Source organism: Vicugna pacos, chromosome 14 (assembly GCF_048564905.1).
Source record: "Vicugna pacos chromosome 14, VicPac4, whole genome shotgun sequence".
NCBI lineage: Eukaryota > Metazoa > Chordata > Mammalia > Artiodactyla > Camelidae > Vicugna > Vicugna pacos.
Window position 1 is genome coordinate 62,930,329 of NC_133000.1, and position 20,478 is coordinate 62,950,806.

The window sequence follows — 20,478 nt, forward strand, 5'->3', positions numbered from 1 at the left end:
ATTAATATAGCTGCCTTTTGCCTTTTCTTTTCTTTTGTTTTCTGTTTTGCTAAAATATCTTTGTATGTCCCATTATTTTCCACCTTTCTTTACTGTTTTACTTCAGTTGAGTTTATATTAAACGGCATACAGGTAGAATTTGTAAGTATTCTGAAGTTACTTGTTTTTCACTAAGGTATTCCTTCATTTTCATTGTGATATTTATTTTGTTTTATTTTTACACTTTATCATCAATTTTGTTGTTGCTTCCTCTTGATATTGTTCTTAATTCACTACATTGAAAAAGGTTTTTTTTTTTAAGTTTTTACTTCCAGCTTAACCCTGGAAATTAGGAAGTTTCTGTCTCTGAGCTACTAGTTAGCTTCCTAATTTTTAAAGTCACAAAGCCATAGATATGCAGTAACAAGTAATATAGATATGTAATATAGGTATGTAATAATTATCGATATTATTACTATATAATAATAAATATTACACATTATATTATAATTTATATAATAAGTAATATTAATGCTCCCCACATCAAGATGTTTATGAATCTGCTCTCTACACTAACCAACCTCAACCAAGAGTTTCCCATTACCCTCGTACCAACTGTTGAGTCTCACTTAAAATTGAAATCTTAACCTAAGTATCAGTCAGTAAATATTAGTAAGTGCTGACTGCCTGGGGAGACAGCTATTATTTCATATAGATGCATGCACTTTGTCTCTTCAGTTGAGGGAATTATTATTTAACTCATATTCCAGTTCACAGCCATGTTATCATCCTTTAGACTTAATTATACGTTTTACAAGTACATTGCTCACTGCTGTTTCTTAAACTCTTCATCTTCCCCTCTCTTAAGTTCTAGGTTATCATTAAATTTCCTTCACTCAGAGTAATTCCTCCAGTAATATAAAATGTATGTCTTCAAAAAGAGTGGGCCCCAGCATGTTTAATAATGGCTCTCTTTTGTCCTCACATTTAAATGACATTATGACTCAGTTTCTCTCGAGTCTGTAAATGACCATTACTGTTTTCTAACTTCCAGTGTTGCAAATAAGCAGTCTGATGCTGGTCTAATTCTCCTCTTTATGTATGTCTTTTTCTTTGCACTGGAAAGTTTACTCAACTTTTTTCTTCTTTTTTGGATTTAAGGAGATTCATTTGGGTGAATTTGATTCACACATTACTGACAGAAATACTTCCTGGCATTAGGTGAACACTTTCAATCTTAAAAGACTAACGTGTTCAGCACAAGGAAGTTGTATCTATTGTTATTTGATCTGTATTTTTCTCCTGGATATTCTTTTCCTTCTTTGTGATTCCTACTATCTGTGTCTTCCGTGTCTTTTGTCTTTTCATCTGTGATTTTCATTTCTTTGAATTTTTGCTGTCTGCTGTGCACTATTTTCTCCACTTGATCTTCCAGATAACCAGTTTGATTTTCATCAGAAACTGCTCTCTGAGTTCATGTCTTACTTTAAATTTGGAAGTGTTGTGTGGGACTTTAAAAAATATTTCCAGAAATTTTTTTTTATAATCTCTCACCTCCTTAAGAGTTCTCATGATATTTTTATTAAATTTCAAGTCTGCTTTTCCATTAATTCTACCTCAGTGGAACCTGTGTGATCTAGCTGTTTTGAGCTGTTATGTTTGTTTAAGTGACTTTTTATTTTCTTGCCCTACTCAGGTCACTGAATGTGGATTTCTTCAGCAAGAAACAGTTCAAGTCCAGCTACTGGGTGTCTCAGGTAATAGAGGCTTGACAGGCAGTGGAAGACATGCCTGCTTTTTTTCTCCCTGAATGGATCAGTAGTGAATGAGTTCATAAGCTGGGACCTTAGGGCTGAGATGTGAAACCCCCAAGTCTCAAGATGCCCCCAGCACAATGCAGCAGGGCGGGCCTCTGTGCAATCTTTCTCCCCCCTCCCCCACCCCAGGTGTGCGGGCATCTGCTAGCTCAGCCTGTGCAGGCAGGTGCAGTATTGCTTTGACCAGCCAGCTGGTACAAGTAGATCCACGTGGCAAGGCATACCTAAAGATATGAAGACTCTGTAGAACTTAACGATAATTTACAACATTTCCATGACCTCCAAAGACTGGAAACAAATTTTGTTTTATAAGGAGTAGAGGAAAATTGGTCAGGTTGAAGGTGTTTATCTCTCTGAAGGCTCTACTACAATTAAAGGGAAAAAATTGCAAATTCATAATCAACAAAAGCAAAGAATAGCACAGGTGACATCAGGGGATAAAATGGCTTTTTTAAATGCAAATGAAAAATAGGGCCGTGGGAATCAATTTAGCAAGAGAGAGGAGGCTACTAATGGTGAGGGGGAGCCCATTTGCCCTGCAAAGTGGAAGCCTGGAGGCACAAGGCATATGGCAGGGGAGAGAGGCTCAGCAGGTGCCGAGAAGTTGGGTTGAAAGTCTCCATCCGGGAATCTGGGAACAGACACCAGGAACAGCCTGGCACCCACTCCCCAGGTGGCAGGAGGCAGATTTCTGGCCCTCTCCTGAAGATCAATCTAGAGAAAACAGTTTGAAAAATAATGATTCAATTAAATTTTGGAGGAACTTCCTGATAGTTCAGGTGATTAAACACTAGAATAGGCTTGGAAACAGATGGTTGGACTAGGTTCATGCATTCATTCAGCACATTCATTCAACCCATAAATATGGAAGGCACTGGGCGCTAGATCTAATCCATATGTGTTATATCTCTAGGATTTTCTAATTTTATGAATCATTGGGGCAGCAGGTGCTGTGCCTGATATAAATTATTAAATGTCAAGATCCACAAGCTTCCTGCCTTAACCATGTCTTAATAATCCACACTTCCCATTTTACTTTCAACAACACCATTCTGTTTATGGTTCCCAAACACTTCAAGGTGTTTTACTCCTTCAAGCCTTTGCAAAAGCTCTTTTTTCCCATTCCTCCACTTGATGACCTAGAAAATAACTGTTAAGGAAATGTAGTTTATACATCTCCTCCCTGGCCCCCTGTGACAGGTAAACAGTACCACCTTTGGGTTATTTCCATGCCCATTTTATCAATGTATTTTATTTTTGTCTTTCTCTGTCTGATTTCACTCAATATGATAATCTCTAGGTCATTCTTTTTATGGCTGAGTAATATTCCATTGTTTATGTATACCACATCTTCTTTACACAGTCCTCTGTTGATGGAATGCATTCTATTTTTATTGGTTTAAATATCTATCTCTCTTAGTAGATTGAGCTTCCTGAAGGTAAGAATTGTATTCTTGTATTCTTAGTACAGTCTTGACACTCAAAAAATGTGTATTGAATTAGACTGATTTTACTTCAAAATAATTGGCCTAGTGTAGACACAACTGTGTTCAGATGGCTCCTACGTTAGCCTTTCTCTTTCTAAACTTGTTACCACTGACATAGTTCAGAGCCTGCTCATCCTTCCTGAGAACACTCATCTTTACTGTCTGCATTTTCTACTTTCTCATCATCACTTCTGTTTAAATAACCTCTTCTGCCTGCACCCCCGCCCCCATCCTCAGCCTACATTTGACAATCCCCATCCTCCTCTCTTCCTGAAGATAATGAGGCAGAACCCACAAATAAGCCAATAGGAGACTTGATCTGTAGCTCCCATCACAGGACAGAAAGGCCAGTGGGGCCTGGCTGGGACCAGGGCACCCAAGGCAAATGGCCAGCTATTGGATCAGTTGAATTGTTAAGCACAAGAGATCTCCTAATCAAAGGAGAACCAAACCAACAGTCACAAACTTCAGGGACCCACATGTTTTTCTCTACATCAGTGTTAGACCTTACGTTTCTCAACATTCTAACATGATTGTCAGTGAGAAGGGCTGTTGTGACTCACAACAAGTGACTCAAAAAGAGAGGCTGGCTTTTTATAATTGGCCCAAAACACAGTCATTCTTGTGACAATTAACCAAAGAAGTCTTTTGCTTTATCTATACATTATATCATAACCTTTAATATCCATTCTTAACAATTAATATTACGTGTTTGGGTAGCTGAGGGGGAAATGGACAAAGATTGAAACTTTCAAAATCCCCAGGCCCTGCATTTGGCCCTCTTAAACTGTCTTCCAGGTAGAGTGCACTTTCTGTGTCAGGACTTCTAAATTTTCTTTCTTTTATTTTCTTTTCAAGGCCTGCAAGATTCCAACTCAAGGCATCTATACTCAGGCCAGATTCTTAGTGAAGGTAAATGGAAAACTCAGACTGCTATGGCAGTGCTTCTAACGCAGTGATGTTTTTAATCTGTCTTCATGCTATAGAAAGATGTAACATACAATTTGGAAAAGAGTCACATAAATGGAAATTTGAATTGTGCAATAATTTTGGAAAGCAACCTAATAATGCATATCAAAGTCTTTAAAATCATCATACCTTTTGCCTCAATAACTCTACTTTTAGGACTCAAATCTATGTAAATAATCTGAAACAAGAGAAACACGCTTCAATCACAAAGAGCTTCATCACAGCATTTTTTTATAACAGTAAACAACAAAACTCTAAATGTCTAAAAATAAGAGAATGGCTAAGTCAATTTTAGTTCAAAATAGCCATATAAATAGTGTAATATTATGGAACCCACAACCAGTTATATTTCAGGTGAGTCTAGTGCAACAAATATTTATTGACTGCTTCAGATTTCTAGCATGATTCTGGCAGCTCATGATCTAGTGGACAGACAAATATAAAGGAATATTTGAAACAGATTGTGGTTAACTGCTATAAAAGCATGGGGAAGCCTCCACTACCTCAGGAGGGGACAATGTGGGTTGAGGGGGCAGGAAGGAAAACCAGGGGTGCCCTAATTTGGTTATTTCATGTGATTTGCTAAATAGTTTATGATGGGGAAGTTTGATGTGCATAAAGAGGCTTCTAATCAACTCCTAGAAGAATGATTAAGATGGAACTTAAGGGATGAGGAGGCATTAGCAACAGAACAGGGGAACAAGTGTTCTAGTTGCAAAGCCCAGAAGCAGAAGCGGAAATGAGGTGTTCACAGCACCGTACTTAGTCAAAATGGCTGGCGCAGGGATTGTCAGGGATCTGAGGATGAAGAGGTAGGTCCACAGGATCTGAAGGTTCTTGAAAAGTGAACAGAGGCTGATGGGAAAGCACTGCAAGTGTTTGTGAGCAGATTTAAAGAAAAAGATGAATGTGGTTTTAGGTATGTGGGGTCAAGTTCACCAAGCAGTTAGAGGCGGAGGACTGAGGGGGCCAGACTAGAGAGCTAAACTAGACACAAGGATTTGGGAGTTACCAGTATTCAGATGATAACCGAGGCCAAGGGGATGGATGAGATTGGCGGCTCAGGGATAGGGGCTGTGAAGGGCTTACGAGAGGGACAGGCAGAGGAATGGGAGTCTTCAAGGGGTACTGAAATGGTGTGGCCGGGGCAGTAAGACACAGACAAGAGGAGTGTAATGTCACAACACAAGAAGAAAGTATGTTTCAAGAAGTAGGTGGACATGTCAAAGGTTGCTGAGAGTCAAGTCAGACAAGAACTTGAAATCTTCCAAAGAAATGAGCAGTGAGAGCATCAGTGACCCCAGCAACTGCAAGGGATTCTGCTGTCAGTGGGTGATTTTATTTTTTTACTATAAGATGGAAGATGCTAGTATTCAATGATTGGATGCTGATGGGACTGACCCATAAGGAGATTGGAGAATTCAGGACAAAGATGAGAGGATGTCACAAGATTCTTTGAGACAAGGTGGGTAAGAATGGGCTACAGAAACTTAGATTGGAGAAAGATCACCTTTGGTTGAATATTTATTCCAAGAAGGGATAGGGTGTATGTAGGATAGTTGGTTGGTCTGGAATTTGGAGGTTGGGGTAAGAAATGTGTCTGATGGATTCTAATTTCAATAAAGGGGAGGAGGTGAGGCACTTGTCAAGATTGGATAAGAGAAAAAGGAGATTGTAGCTATTGTGGAAATTGGGAGGATGGATTAGGGACAAAGGAGAAGGCAGGATAGCCCAGAGATGACACTGATCAGCATAAATGTGTCAACAAATATCTTTCTTATTTTTTATCTCCATAGACGCAGATTAAAGTACAATCAACTAACTCCATTCAGATTACTCAAAGGCAACCCTTGTAGGATTTACCATAGGGAGATGCAAGTTAGCCAGAAAACTATTCTTTGTTTTCCTGGATGTTTGGAGAAGTGTGGTAAAAGCTCTGGTTGGGAGGAGGGGGAGACAGCAGAACAGAAAAAAAGGTCCAGTCAAAGTGTACTATTGCATATCACAATCTGCTGGTAAACCTTAAATATTGTACAGTGCTTTTCAGTTAAAAGGGCATTTTCAAATATATTACCTCTTTCGATAACTTGCTCGAAGTCTTAGAGGAAGTGGAATAATGTTGAGACCAGCCCCAGGTTTTCTGAACTCAGAGCACTTCCCTTTTCAGTATACTGTTAACCTAAAACAATAAAACAGCCAGTTATTTTACCAGCAAAACAGGTTTATCGGGGAGCAAGAAAGAATCGCAGTTCAGGGCACGCAACTGTGGTGAACCACGTGCAAGTCCAGTAAAGCAAAGGAGAGGAAGCTCTGATAGAGGAGGAGAAGCTGAGGTGGAGGGTGGGGGCTGTTACGAATACAGTCCGCTGGAGGAAACTGGGAGTTTGAAGTAGAGTGGCTTTTCATTGACTGAGTGGCGTCAGTCTCTCGTTGGCTGAGCTGTTGCCAGGTGAGGAGATCTTTCTTCCTCCTGCTGGTGATAGTAGTGTCACTTCTTGCTGGAGGTGCAAGGTGCATCTCTTCCTGCTGGCATCTGTACTGGCATGCATCAGAGCTCTCTCTTCTGGTCTTGAAACTCCATTTTGGTGAAATTTCCCTTTATTAATTTTCGTAACACCAGGAGCCTTTCTGCCCTACCAGACTGATGCTGAAGTAACATCTATACGAAGGATGTTCAGCCTCTGACCCAAGGATTACTCTAGTGAGGGTGCAGGATCTTTTCTCACAGATGCCCTCTGCCCCATTCTAACCACTCACACATTCAACAACAATAACAGCTAAAGGGAAATGCTCTGCAATTGACTTGCACACTCAATTGGCAGCTTTACTCAATGTCAAGAAAAGAAATGGAATTGTTATCTGGCTTTCCAGGGAATATGCAGTTTCTTGACCTAGAGAGTAATAGTAACAGGAAACTCACGTGTTTAAAAAAAAAAAAAAAGAGCTTATGCCCAAATAAACAAGTCCTTTTCAGTTAATTATCAGCTGGTCTGAGTCACTTCTCTCCTCTCCTCTCCTCGGGCTATTTGGTGATAAACAATGTGATTTGGGAATAGTGCCCTTGAGGAAGAAAGCAGCAGAATTCCTTAATCCTTCCTGTATTCAAGAATCTTCTCTCTCCCAGTTTTCCTCTGTATCAGTTAGAAATACTTCAAGATGGCCAACTCCCCTTATGAGTAACAGCCTTAATCATCACCGTCTCTTTTGAACTGTGTCACAATGTACTGACTTTTGTCAAGTCACTGGGATTTCTTGTGCTAACATGTGGAAATTGGGGCTTCCAAACCGAGATGAGGTCATTGGTTGATTGTTGTCTTTCATGGTTGGCATCATCACCGTCGGGTTCTTTCCCACGAGGACTACTAAGATGCAGAGCCTAGGGTAAAGCGAAAACCTCCATCTTACATGAAGAAAATTAACAGTTAGATATATCTGAACTTCACAAGCATTCAGTATTTAGCTCCTGGCCACTACATGGAAGAGATTCAAATATAAATACTTTGTTCCCGATAAAAAATGAACAAACCAACTTTGAAATGGGTTTGTTCTCCAGAGTCAAACAGACATAGAGTCAAACTCTAGTTAGGAACTTGGTTAAGTTATTTAACCTTTTTGAGCATGAGTGCTCTCTCATAAAACGGGGAAAATATCTCCTTCCCAGAGTTTGTGGAGAATTAAAAGAGAGATCACGAGTGAACCATGTGCTAAACATTTGAACTTTGGTCTCTAGCCCGGCCATTCCTCTCAGCAGCCCCCCACTTCCTAGAATCGTAACCAACCCTCCACAAAAATATCACTTAAAAAATTAAAATATTGGGTGAGAAAAATAATTTTGCAGGTGCCAGAGTTATTTTTATTCTGCTCTGTGAAGACAAGACAGGACGGACAATCTTTCCCCAAAGCTTAATTAGAGTTTTTCCATGACTGTATTTGTGTTTGTTTTTGCTTCTTTTGTTCAAGTTAGGTCTTCAGGCGACTGAAATGAAATGCTCGCCAAAGAGGCATCCTTTGTAGCAGTGATGACACAAATTACATTGTTCTCTGGGGTTTAAAACACCCAGCCATTAAATTTAACTGTGTGAGCTTGGCAAATCTTTTCAAAAACAAAGCAGCTGTTTCCCTTTTGTTCATTTTTTTAAGCCTTGCTCAACGGCTTAAAGATGTACACACCCCTACTGCAAACCCAGGGAAATACCATGAAGAAGGAAGGCAAATGCATTTGCTAGTGTGAAGGTGCACAGTGATTGGAAGAGAGTGAGATGCTGAATTTTATTTTATTTTCAAGCGATTCAGTATTCTTTGCTTGTTAAGCAATAGCATGCTTATGACTTGTCAGCAACTAGTCCAAGTCTTTATGAATAATAAGTTGTCTTTATGAATAACAGTACCTTATAAGGTATGTATTGTTATTATTCCCACTTTACAGAGGGAGAGAATGCAGTGCGGACAATTTAATACTACACCCAAGATGACACAGCTCTAAAGGCAGAGCTGGGTTCTGGACCCAGGCAGACTGGCTCCACGGTCTACGTTTTCACTAGGTTCTTCCAGCTCTCATTTACTATTTATTCTATTGACTTCCTTTATACTTTTTCATTTATGCAATGGCCGTCTGTTGCTCTGACTCATCACAGTAAAGTCCTTGCTTTCATTACCTTCTGGCAACTATTCCAACAAAGATGGCACCCCCAAGAGGGGAGGGTAGAGCTCCGTGGTAGAGCACATGTTTAACATGCAGGAGGTCCTGGGTTCAATCCCCAGTACCTCTATCAAAAATAAATAAGTAAGTAAATAAATAAATAAAAAGCAACTGCATCGTTTAAAAAAACAGAAACATAGCATAATACACCAAGGACAGAGTGAAGCCTGGTACACTAGAGAGCAGAAAAGAGGGCCACCCATCGCAGTGGGGGGTGTTTCTTAAAAAAGCTTCCTGAGCACAGTGCTTGGCATACAGTAAGTACTCAATAAGTATATAGAGACTGAATGAATGGATAAATGCATGTGTGCATGTCTTAAAGAAAGAGAAGGCATTAACAAGACAAAAAAGAGAAGTAGAAACCACCCTAAGAGAATAGCACGAGGGAAGCCCTGAGACAGGAGATAGCTTGGTGTGCCTGGGGGATTTCAGTTCCAGTCCCAAGGACGGGAGTGGCAGGAGATGAACTAAAAGAATCAGGAGTGTCAAGATCAAGATCAAGAGTACTGATTTAATAAGAAGTATGTCAGGAGGTCAGTGCTTGTCAAACGTTAATATGTATACAAATTACTTTGAGATCTGATTCCTATTCAGGAGGACTCAGTGGAGGCCTGAGATCCTCTGGGTCTAGCAAGCTCTCTGGCAATGCTCCTATTGGTCCACGGACCACACTTTGAGTAGCAAAGCATTAGAAGGGGATGGAAAGCACTGATTAATTTGAAGAAGGAGAGTGGCATGTGATTGACTCCTGGCAGATATTCTGTAAATGTTAAATGAATAAGAAGGCTAAAATATGTGAAAAATGATCAATTAAAGTTTATTTCACAAAGAGGATAAAACAAGCATTTACTGAGTACCTTTTAGATACTACTAGCTGGTAAATGTTATCTCCTCTAATAATAAAAATGAAAGCCCTACTTCCAACTGTGCCCCTTTAACTATGTAACTAGTATAATTAAACCACTGTTTCAAGGAATCTTTTAAACTGAAATTACTGTATGTAAATCAACTCACACCAGAAGCATTTAGCATTGCATAAACTGTGAATGCTAAATATTTTAATTACATAAATAGCTTTTTTTTTTTTTTTTTTTGTGAGTCATGAGTCCAAGCAAAAGTTTCAAAAGTTGATGAGAAGGAGGGTGTAGCTCAAGTGGTAGAGTGCATGCTTAGCATGCTTGAGGTCCTGGGTTCAATCCCCAGTACCGCCTATAAAAATAAATGAATAGATCTAATCACCGCCTCCCCCAAATAAAATAAAATTAAATTAACAAGTTGACAGAGCCACTACTCACGTTGTTGATGCTTGTTGTTAGGGAAGAAATTAGCTTAAGCTTCAGCACTTGGTCAACACCCCTCAACTACCAACTCCTGAAATAGGCCCAGATCTGTAATTTTAAATTCAAAATTACACTTGGCTCTCCATCTAGCTAGCCCTGGGTGTTTCTGCTGGTGACACAGCATGAAGCTAGGTTATTTTCAGAGAGGGGGGGACAGCTCTGGCAGGAGGAGAGAAGAGACAAGGGAGCAGGGAGGAGAGGCAGGGAGGACTGACTCTTCCCGGGCCCCCAGTGACTGCAAAACTGGACCAGTCTTTTCTGTTTGCTTTCCTCTGGGCTTAACACGCTTCCCCCTCAGCCCGGCTGACTTATCAATTCCTCTGAACTTGTTGACACTGGGAAGGAGGCCAGCAGAGGTGGAACAAAGGAAATTAAAAACTGAGGGAAAAGCAGAAAGGCATGAAAGGTCAGACACAGAGCTGCTGACTCATTTCCATTGAAGCCATACCTTTCCCCGGAAGAGCTCAGAAGGTTTTGTAAACATAGGGCTGTGGCTTTTCTGGGCTGGGGATGTCATCCTTCTGCTGTTATACTCAGTAGAATAGAGAGGAGTCTGCAGAGGGAGGGAGGAGGGGCAGAGCCGATCCTTGGGGATGAGACCCACATGAGTTCAGATCTCAGCCTTGTCACCTAGACATATGCCTCAATATATAACTAAACACATCTGACTTCTGTCCTTGCCTTGAAAATTAGGAGAATATGATAGTAGACACTTTGCATCTTTGCCTAAGCTGTTTCCCTTCCTTGCTTCCTTTGGTAACAGCCTCCCTCACATCCCTTTGTGGAGTAAAGCCGACCCCCTTCTGTGTCAATCAAAGTACCCTAAGAGAAAACAGAGACTCAAAGCAGGACAATCAGATACCCCACCATCACCATCATTTGGAGGACTTGAACCAGGGTCCAGAAACAACTGGAGGCTCTCTGGACAAGCTGTTTATTAATTTCTGGTCCTGAATCCCTCAGATTGCCTTGGTTCATGTTCTTCTTGAAGCCTGTATGTTTAGCTGTTCCTGTGGTTTCTCGAGCCTGACAAATTCCTTTTTGATGAAATTAACCAGTGTTGGTTTCTGTTGCTTGCCACAGGGAACTCTAAATGATGCAAATGCTTGTCTCTTAGGGCTGCCATGGGGATTAGCAATTACAATCGCAGCTCTAGATTTATAGGCTCCATATCTGATCCAAAGAATTAATATTAGGGAATAATTTAAGGTTATATCAAAAGCAATCAATCAGGAAAATTTACAAAGCTAACAAGTTGGTACTCCTGAGTGTCAAGCAATAAGAGTGTCCCTTTTGGCAACTGTTTCTGTGGTTTAATTAATTGAGAGCCACAGAAAATTTCCTGAGTCAAAAGCATCTTCCCCTACCTGCTTCCTATCTCTCCTGAAATTCCCACCATTCATACTGTCTCAAGTTTTCTCATAAAGAAACACTTGCTTACACACTTAAATACGATGCTTCCTTGAACTAGTTAAAAATATATAACTGGTACACGCCTAGTAAGTGCTTATGTGTTCTTTCCTCTCAGTGCAGGTGACAAATGTTTGATTAGTCTGGAGAGAAACTTAAACTCCATACGCCTAGTATGTCATTTATGATCAAGGTTTGTAATCACAAATATTTGCTTTGTTAAGAAATCGTGTTTGTTTTTGTTTTTTTTAAGACAAGCTTCATTTCTTAGAGCAGTTTAGGTTCACAGCCAAACTAAGCAGAAAGTACAGAAAGTCTGTGTGTGTTTTAAAATGTTTTATTATAACTTCAGTTTTTCCTTTATGATAGAAAATAATTATGCAGCCCTATACAACTTTTCACTCAATATATTCCATTGAACATAAGAGGAAATATCCGGATACTTGCTTGATAAAACGTAGTGCCTCCCTCAACATTTAGAAACCTGTAAAACCACCCAGGCAAGGCCCTTCATGTTTCCTCTGAGTGAAGCTGGCTGTCTTACTTCTCTTGCTCCAAACACTGTCTATTTGTTATTTACTAGTTATATTTCAGAAGCATGCATCCTCCAGAGAGCTCGAGGCCATGTGCAGAGGACTTTCATCTTCTTACTGATGAACATCCTTCTAACCTTGTAACGGCCCAACCAGCAGAGTGCCAGGGCAGCAGGAAGGCAAGGGAGAGAGTGAAAAACACATTCAAGGGTTGTCTGGATGCTACTTAGCAGGACACTAGAGTGGCCTCCAATTTAAAGAGGACTTTTGGTTTTCCTTCCTTGAGAACTCAAAAGGATTTTATCCAGAAATCAGAAAAAAAGAAAAAGAAAAAGATGCACACAGAAAATAAAGCTGAATTTTTAGGCTTCTGCTCTAAATTATCGGTTGGTTGGGGTCACGTGCTTAATAAATATGGCGCTTGCATGACAACAACCACAAATTGAATTTCGGATATTCATTGAATGTTTACCATGTGCCAAGTTTACTAGCCCTCTATGTTGTCCTCTACAACGTGGTAAACCCTAGTATTATTCCCACTTTACGGATGAGGGAAGTGAGGCTCAGAAACTTGCCTAAATTCATCTGGTAAATGGTGGAGCTACAATTGGCACCCTTTTATCATTATGACACGCTGCCTCCCTTATGTATGTTCATTTGAGCTGAATAATTAAGTAATTAAGCTCTCAATGTTCAACACAAAAGCAAAGCAATAGGGTAAAATGTTGGAACTGTTTGCCAAAGCTTCCTCTCCTCAAGTGAATAGAGCAGAAGAAAAATTTCAGGAATACGCTAGTGGAACTTGTAGAATAAGACGGGAGCTGAACTCTGAAGCCCCTGTCACTCCCTCTGTTTTCACCCGTGGGGCCAGCCTTCCACCATAGCTCTCACGGTCCACCTCCTCATGTCCCAGCTCATGAAATAACCCCTCCCCTTGAGTACGGATTGAATCTGGGGACTCACTGCTAGTGGATAGAATACAGCAAAAGTGATGGGATAACACTTCCCAGAACATTACAAAAGACACTGGCATCCATCCTGGGCATCCTCTTTCATACTTGACGGCTCTAAGGAAGTCTAGCTGCCAAGTTGTGACCTGCCCTACGGAGGAGCCCAGGCAAAGAACAGGTGTCTCCAGTCACCAGCCAGAGACGGCCTTCAACCAGCCAAAAGCTGCGTGAGTGAGCCTACGCTTTCCTGTACCTTCTCTTCCACTTTCTGCTCAAATGGGGCATGCGGCCTTCCTGCTTCTGCCAGTGACTCACCTGAAAAGAAAAGGTGAGTTTATGAAAGTAGGACGGTGTCAACTGATCTCCAAAATGAGTGTCTGCTCTACCAGCACACTTGCCATCAAAAACCAGAGCCCATCAGAATCAGTGTTATTCTAGTGTCTTCAGTTTTCAACAACAGAAAAACAACAAAAACTTCAACATGTGTTATATCATTTCAGCCTGCCAACCCTCTTCCCAATAGCTACTGTGATTCTCATTTTATCGTTGCCAAAGCTGAGTCCCAGAGGGGTTAAAACCCTGGACAAATCCTTCAATGACCTTCCCAGAAAATACAGGGAAAAGAATTGAAACTAACAGCCAGGGCTTCTGATTTCAAATCCCGTGATCTTTAGAGACTGTTTGGCGTTCACATGCGTTCATCTGGGATACCTAATCCTTCCTCCAAAACCACCTAAGACCTCCAGGCCAAATCAGGTGACATCTACCATCTATGTGGCTAGTGTCACTTGCTTTTGTGAAGCGGGAGGTATGATGGTGGCCTGGTGACAGGTCACCTTGGCAGGGCGGAGCTCCATCTCCCAGAAACCCCTTTCTGGTGTGTTTCTGGTTTGGGCGGGCAGCCTGAGACCTTGCTGTGGGGGCTTTGGAGCAGGAGAGGGGTGGCAGCCGTTCTCGAGCTCACACACGTGGTGGCTGACCCGCTGAAGCCCCCTGTCGCCCTGAGCCGCAGCTGGGCCTGCAGGTGCCCTGCCTGTGACGAAGCTCCATGACTCCATGCGTCTGTTCAGGTACAAGGAGGGTTAGGAAGCCAAGAGACGGAGCGGGTTTTCTATGTGAGTGTGATTTAGACCGAAAGAGAGGGCAGGTCTGGAAGTCATCTAATTGAAGGAGTCTTGATCTAGGCCTGCCAAAGACAGGAAGCTTCAGGACCAGTGGAAAGATGGAGGCTCTGACTTAGCCTGGAGACCCTGGGTCTCAGCCACCTTGTTTCCTAAGCCCAGGCACCCTCCCATCTCCTAGCAACCATGACAAAGGGATGCAGGGGGACAGAGAGGGGGTCCTGATCAGTTCACTCCTGGCTTTGCTTCTAGGATATTCCTTACACTTTGTGTTGACTCCATGGGGACAGAGAGGGTGGGAGGAAACCCTCTGCACTTGTTATGGACCTTATCACCCGCTCAGAGACAGGACCCTCACAGAGTACCTGCTAATGCCCAGCCCAGTGCTTGGCTCCATGGGGACCAGATTTATAAGACCCCCTGGGCTCCCTGTCCCTGGAGGGTTTACAGTCCAGCTGGCAGAAATGGCATGCCTGTTTAGAACAAGGGAGCAAGCAAGTGCTAAACCAGTGGGGTAAGGAGAAGGATGCTTTGGGAAGAGACATCTCAGAGTGGGTCCTTGTGATTTGCTAAAGCAATAGCCCAAAAAAATGGAAGATGTGAAGATGTGACTGGGAGCCAGCAATCTAACACCAACTTGGCTACAAATTCTCACGTACCTGGGAGTAAATGGTACCGTTTCAGAACCCAGTCTGGTGCCTACCGCCAAGCTTCAAAATCCAGCCCTGCCATTTATGATTGATGTGACAGTAGGCATTAAACGACTTAAACTCTTTATGCTTCTTTCTTTTCTGTGCACAAAATGGGCCTTGTAGCAGCACCTACCCCTAAGATTGTGAGGGTTAAAAGAGTTACTATGAGAAAATCCCTTAGAACAGTGCCTGGCACTGAGTGTGTATCAAGGTATTGTTTTTTTATTTTAAAAATTATTATTATTATTATGCCTGCCTCTAGTTCCCTACCTCTAAATGGGAGCCAGGATTTTATTAACTTGGTCTGAAAGAACCAAAATCTGGCTGTGAACTTCCTTTAAATAACCTACAAAATTGCCATAGCACACAAATGTTTTGTTTGTGCTGTGGGGTTTGGGTTTCAATTAAAAATTCTCTGTCCCCAAGGACATAAATCCTGTTCTAATAACACTGAAGATTAAAGAGAGTTTGAAGCTAAAATACAGTTGGCTTGTATCACTGAAAATAGCCTGAGAGAGTACAGATGTATTTTTTTCAAAATCTAAGTGCATTGTCATTGAAAGGTTATTTTTCGTTTGGAAAAGAATAAAAAATCATTGTCATACCGCAGCAGCCAAACTGGAAAGCGATACAGAACAGGCTGAACTGATAACAAATATCTGTGAAATGTCCAGGTTGATGAAATATTCTAAAAATAAGTTGAACAAAATAGTGAACAAAATGAAATGGGCCTGGTTTTCCATATGTACCACGTCACATTTCATTTTTTTTTTAAAGTTAAAATATTCACTTTGAAAACGACTAGAACAACTGCCATCTGGTTTTTTAAAAAAGTGAAAAGCCCCAAATTTTGGACAATAGAAAGATATATTTATAGAACTCAGGTGTAAAACTTAAACATTCTAAGGAAAAACCAATACATGTGTAGCCCAAAGTTTAGAGTTTATACTTCTCCACGCTAAGACTTCAAAGCAATAGCTTTTAAAACACCCACATGCTTGACAGTAAACTCACTTATTTTTTCCCCCACTATTATTTATTTCTCTTTTCAGGATTTCAAAGCAGATGAGCACTGTGGCTTTGAGGTCCTGAAGAACTAGGTTCAAATCTTATCACTGGCCCTTTCTAGCTGAGACTTTGAAAAAAAGTATTTACTCTCTGAATATCAATCTCCTCATAAGTCAGACATGGGTAATAATAATGCCTACCACTTAGTGTTCTTTTCAAGAGTGAAGCTACTGCCATATATTACTGTGTATGACACACAGTAAGTGTTCAGTAAAGATGAGTCCCTGTGCCCTTTCAAAATACAACATATACAACATCACCTTGGAGCCCCTGGATTTAACAGTCATGCTTTCAACTTCTTGTAAACATCTCAGAATGCCCCAAACTTGCTGTAATGGCCTGTCTTTCGGCCAAGACACAAGTTTGTATGCAGATAATTAGCAAGTAAACATGTGGGAACCAGTCATCCAGCTTTTAAATGTTAAAAAATTCTTTGTGTTTTCTACTTCTCTGGATATCTTTGTTAACTCTTGTTAAACACTAGTAGCGTTTTTAAAACCTTAAATATTTGCGTATGTTTGGGGCTGTATAAAGGGCCTGCTGTAGAACAAATAAGAAATAATTTTATGGATAGAACCTCTAAGCCAAGTAGCACACTGCAAAACAGACACTGGAGATGTGCACTAAAATCATTAGAAGGAAAGAATAGTCTGTACTTCTTTGGATTTACCGCTAGCGTTTAAGAACTTAAGAGTGATTATACTGACTTGAATCCCACGTCATTTGCAGATTCAGTTCCTTCTTGCTGGAGCTTCTCTTTTAGTAGTTCATTCATCAGGTCTTGGAGCAGTGAAATCTCTCTTTGCTTGTCTCAAAAATGCCTTTATTTTGCCCTCAGTTTTGAATGACAGATTAGCTGGCTACTGAGTTCCTATTTGATATTCACCTTCGTCAACACTTTGAGGATGGTACTCCATTGTCACTGTCATTGATCATTACTGATGAGATCTTTGCTAGTCTCATTGTTGTTTTTTTATAAGCTCCTTTTTTTCTCAGGTGGCTTTTAAGGTTTTCTTTTTCTCTCTGATTTTCTGAAATTCCACTATGACGTGCTTCAGTGTTTATTACTTACTTATTGCTATTTAACAGGCACTGAATCTAGATTCTTAGAGTGACAGGCTGGGTTCTCTGAAAATAGATGATGAGATGGCATATAGAAAAGACCGTGTTGGGGGAGGGTATAGCCCAGTGGTAGAATGCATGCTTAGCATGCAGAGGTCTTGGGTTCAATTCCCAGTAATGCCATTAAAATTTCTCTTTTTATATATATATATATATATATATATGTGTGTGTGTGTGTGTGTATGTATATATATATATATATATAAACCTAATTACCTCCCCCTAAAAATTAAAAAAAAAGCACTGTGTTTATTAGAGTGCCAATACCAGACCTCTATTCTAGTGGGTGCCATCATCCTCACTGCTGTTATCAAACCAAGTTCTGTTATGGCCTCTCTCCTTATCAGCCCTGGTCTACAGGGAGCCTCCATGGAACACTTAGTGATGCTGTTACCCTTCCCCTTAGCACATCCCATCTAACTCAGGTCATCCTGTAGAACGTAGCCATCTGGTCAGCCATCTAATCATCAAAGAACACCTATTACTGGCTGCCTACTGCCTTGAGCCTTTCATCCTTTCTTCCCTGGCCATTCTGCCTTGGCAAGGCTGGCATTTCGGCTTCACTTGGCACGAGCCACAGCTTTTTCCATTCTTCGAGGAGCCATCCTAGTAGCAAGTTTGAGCCCTTTCTTAGGCTCCTTGATGGGGTTACACCCATCTATTCTTTATTTCAGGACAGCATTCCCAAGTAAATACACTCACCTGTCCAATTCTGTTTTGGCCCAATCAATCCAGTGTTCTTGGAATCCAGTCCCACTCATACTCTCTGGTTCCTGCAGTCTTCACCGGGTAGGTCCTGCAACACCTTTGTGGGTATAGTCCCTTTACTCCCTTATCATAACCCCTGCTGGGTTATGCCACTCCTTCACCCTCATTATTGGCCCCGTGTCCAAGAAGAGATATGGAGGAGAGTCCTGGGAAGAGAAGAAGGACATGTCACCCTGGGACGAAGAGTCCTTAGCACTAATACCGTGGCCCTGGGGAGGGGGACATGAGAGTGGGGATGTTCACTCTTAAGGGGAAGACTGGCAACATCCACAAGCTAAGCAGGCTGGAGGCATCTTAAGAAATCAGAGTCTTCAAGGACATCCACCTAGATGTCCCCATGCTGTGTGTCCAGTTCTCAGGTTTTCTCAACTTAGCAGAGCAGACCTGCCCTGGTTGGGCATTCAACAGTCTTTGAAGTTCGGCCATCGTATTCTTAAGGTCTGGGCTTGGCCCTCATTTTTCTCTACCTCCCTACCAGAGGAGATGAGAGCTTCTTTGGATGCAACCACATGGACACCCCCGTCTTCCCCACCTGGTGTTCAGGTGCCACTAACTCATCCTTAGCTGCTTCTCATGTTTCTGTAAAACATCTGTGTTACCTAGCAAAAGATACCCAATCCAAATAACTGCCATTTTGTCCATAATCTTAAATGCCTGCGACATCCAACCCATTGAGAACTTTCCTTTTCACTGATGTACCCTCTCACTTTACCACCAATAAGAGATTTAACAATAAGCCACCGTGTACCAGGGGCAACAGAGAACAAAGACAGTAGCATGAGTCCCAGTCCTTGTTGTGGTACCTCTGAGACGCTAGGCTGACATCTCATTAGTGAGCATTGACTATTGATGTGTGGACTTCTCCAAAAGGCTAGAATTGGAATGATTTCTTTACCCTTAAACTTACTCATGTTGAGCAGAAAATTTTTGGCTTCTTGGAGTTTGCATAAAGAGTTCAAGATAGTCTTAACAATTTCATATACATCATCACGTCTGTCAACAATAATCCCATGTACTTTCAAAATAAGGCAAGGGGTGTTGGTGTGTTGTATCATTATTTGGACTGTGCTTTGTAAATTGCTAAGTAAGTACTTATTAAGACACTTTGAAAGACAAACAAGAAGAAAAATATCCTTTTAAATGGGCAACATATATGTCTTCTGACCTGAAACAACTTTAAAAAATGTAAGTCCTAAATCATAATAATATTGGCAAAGGGAGTGATTATTTAAGTTAAATTGTCTATCTATGAGATGAAGGTGTGTGCCTCTCCAAAAGGCAGAGCTTCCTAACAAGGGCGTGGGCAATGCAGTTTTCTGCTGTAACAAACAACACTGTACAGCTCTGTGAAGGCAGAGAGAGTCGCTGCAAGGTGGTTTCAAGGACTTGAATGAGAGCATGCTTGTGCAGCCAATAGAAGCCAAGCGTATCCAGACCTCTCTCCAAGGGGAGATTTCTAGTAGGATATTTCCAATTACCTACTGTCTGTTCAATTTTTGCAAGGAATTTAACTGAAACAGAGTATTTAAGGAGAATCACTAATGATGCAATAGATTGGTGATGATTAATATCCAGGGACTCACTGCACAGTTGAACCATGGTGATTTCTTGAGAATGGTATTTTTCACTCCCAGAAAAAAAAAAGTTGAATTATAATTCTCCAGCATTCAACATTCTGGAGCTTCTAAGAATGTTCACGTTCGTTTGCAGAGAGGACAGAGTCTAACAGTTTTACAATTATGTATTAGCAAACATTAACAGCACTGGAAATCAATAGCCTGATTGCTCTGCTTCTGTTAACTGGTATCACCATGAATACCCTTGTACCAGACCAACTCTCTGATTTGTCTGTAAAGTAGATTTTCCTTCTCTCCTATAGTCCTCGAGTCAAAAGAATGGCTTGAGTGTGTCGTATCAATATAAGGACTGTACTGTAATGACTGTTTAGTTTTCTTGGTTTCCTTATGTCGGGGAATATTAATCATAATTATGAACTTTCAACACAGAAGAGCCTATGTTGCCTGCCTAGTCAACATGAAAGCGCAACATCAATTCCCTGTTATCCTGAGGAAGGGCTACAGCATCATCACACATAGCTGCAGATTCTTTCTAAGAAAATGTCATATCAATTTCTTAGCAACTAAATGTCACCGACATAAATTATTACATTATATATAAATTAACATGCCTGCTCACACATTTTGACATCGTTTTCAAGATTGCTCCATGAGTGTTTTCTTTTTTTGAGTGTTTCTTAATATTTGTAGGTATACCTCATTTAATTGCTTTGCTTTATTGTGCTTCACAATTATTGCATTTTTCCCCCCAACAAATTGAGGTTTGTGGCAACCCTGCATCAAGCAAGTCTACCAGGCCCATTTTCCAAGAGCATTTTCTCACTTTGTATCTCTGGGTCACGTTTTGGTAATTCTCACAACGTTTCAAGCTTTTTCATGATTATGTTTGTTACAGTAAGCTGTGATCAATGATTTTTGATGTTACTATTGCAGAAAGATTACAACT

At 40.9% G+C, this 20,478-nt stretch overlaps 1 long non-coding RNA gene across 1 annotated transcript; it reads left to right on the forward strand.

The window, feature by feature from the left end:
- Positions 1–1,671: 1,671 nt before the first annotated feature.
- On the forward strand, positions 1,672–12,464 carry LOC116283195 (uncharacterized). The gene is made up of 3 exons (XR_012080083.1): positions 1,672–1,736; positions 4,142–4,195; positions 12,285–12,464. It is a non-coding gene; the product is annotated as an uncharacterized lncRNA (long non-coding RNA).
- The last annotated feature ends 8,014 nt before the right edge of the window (positions 12,465–20,478 follow it).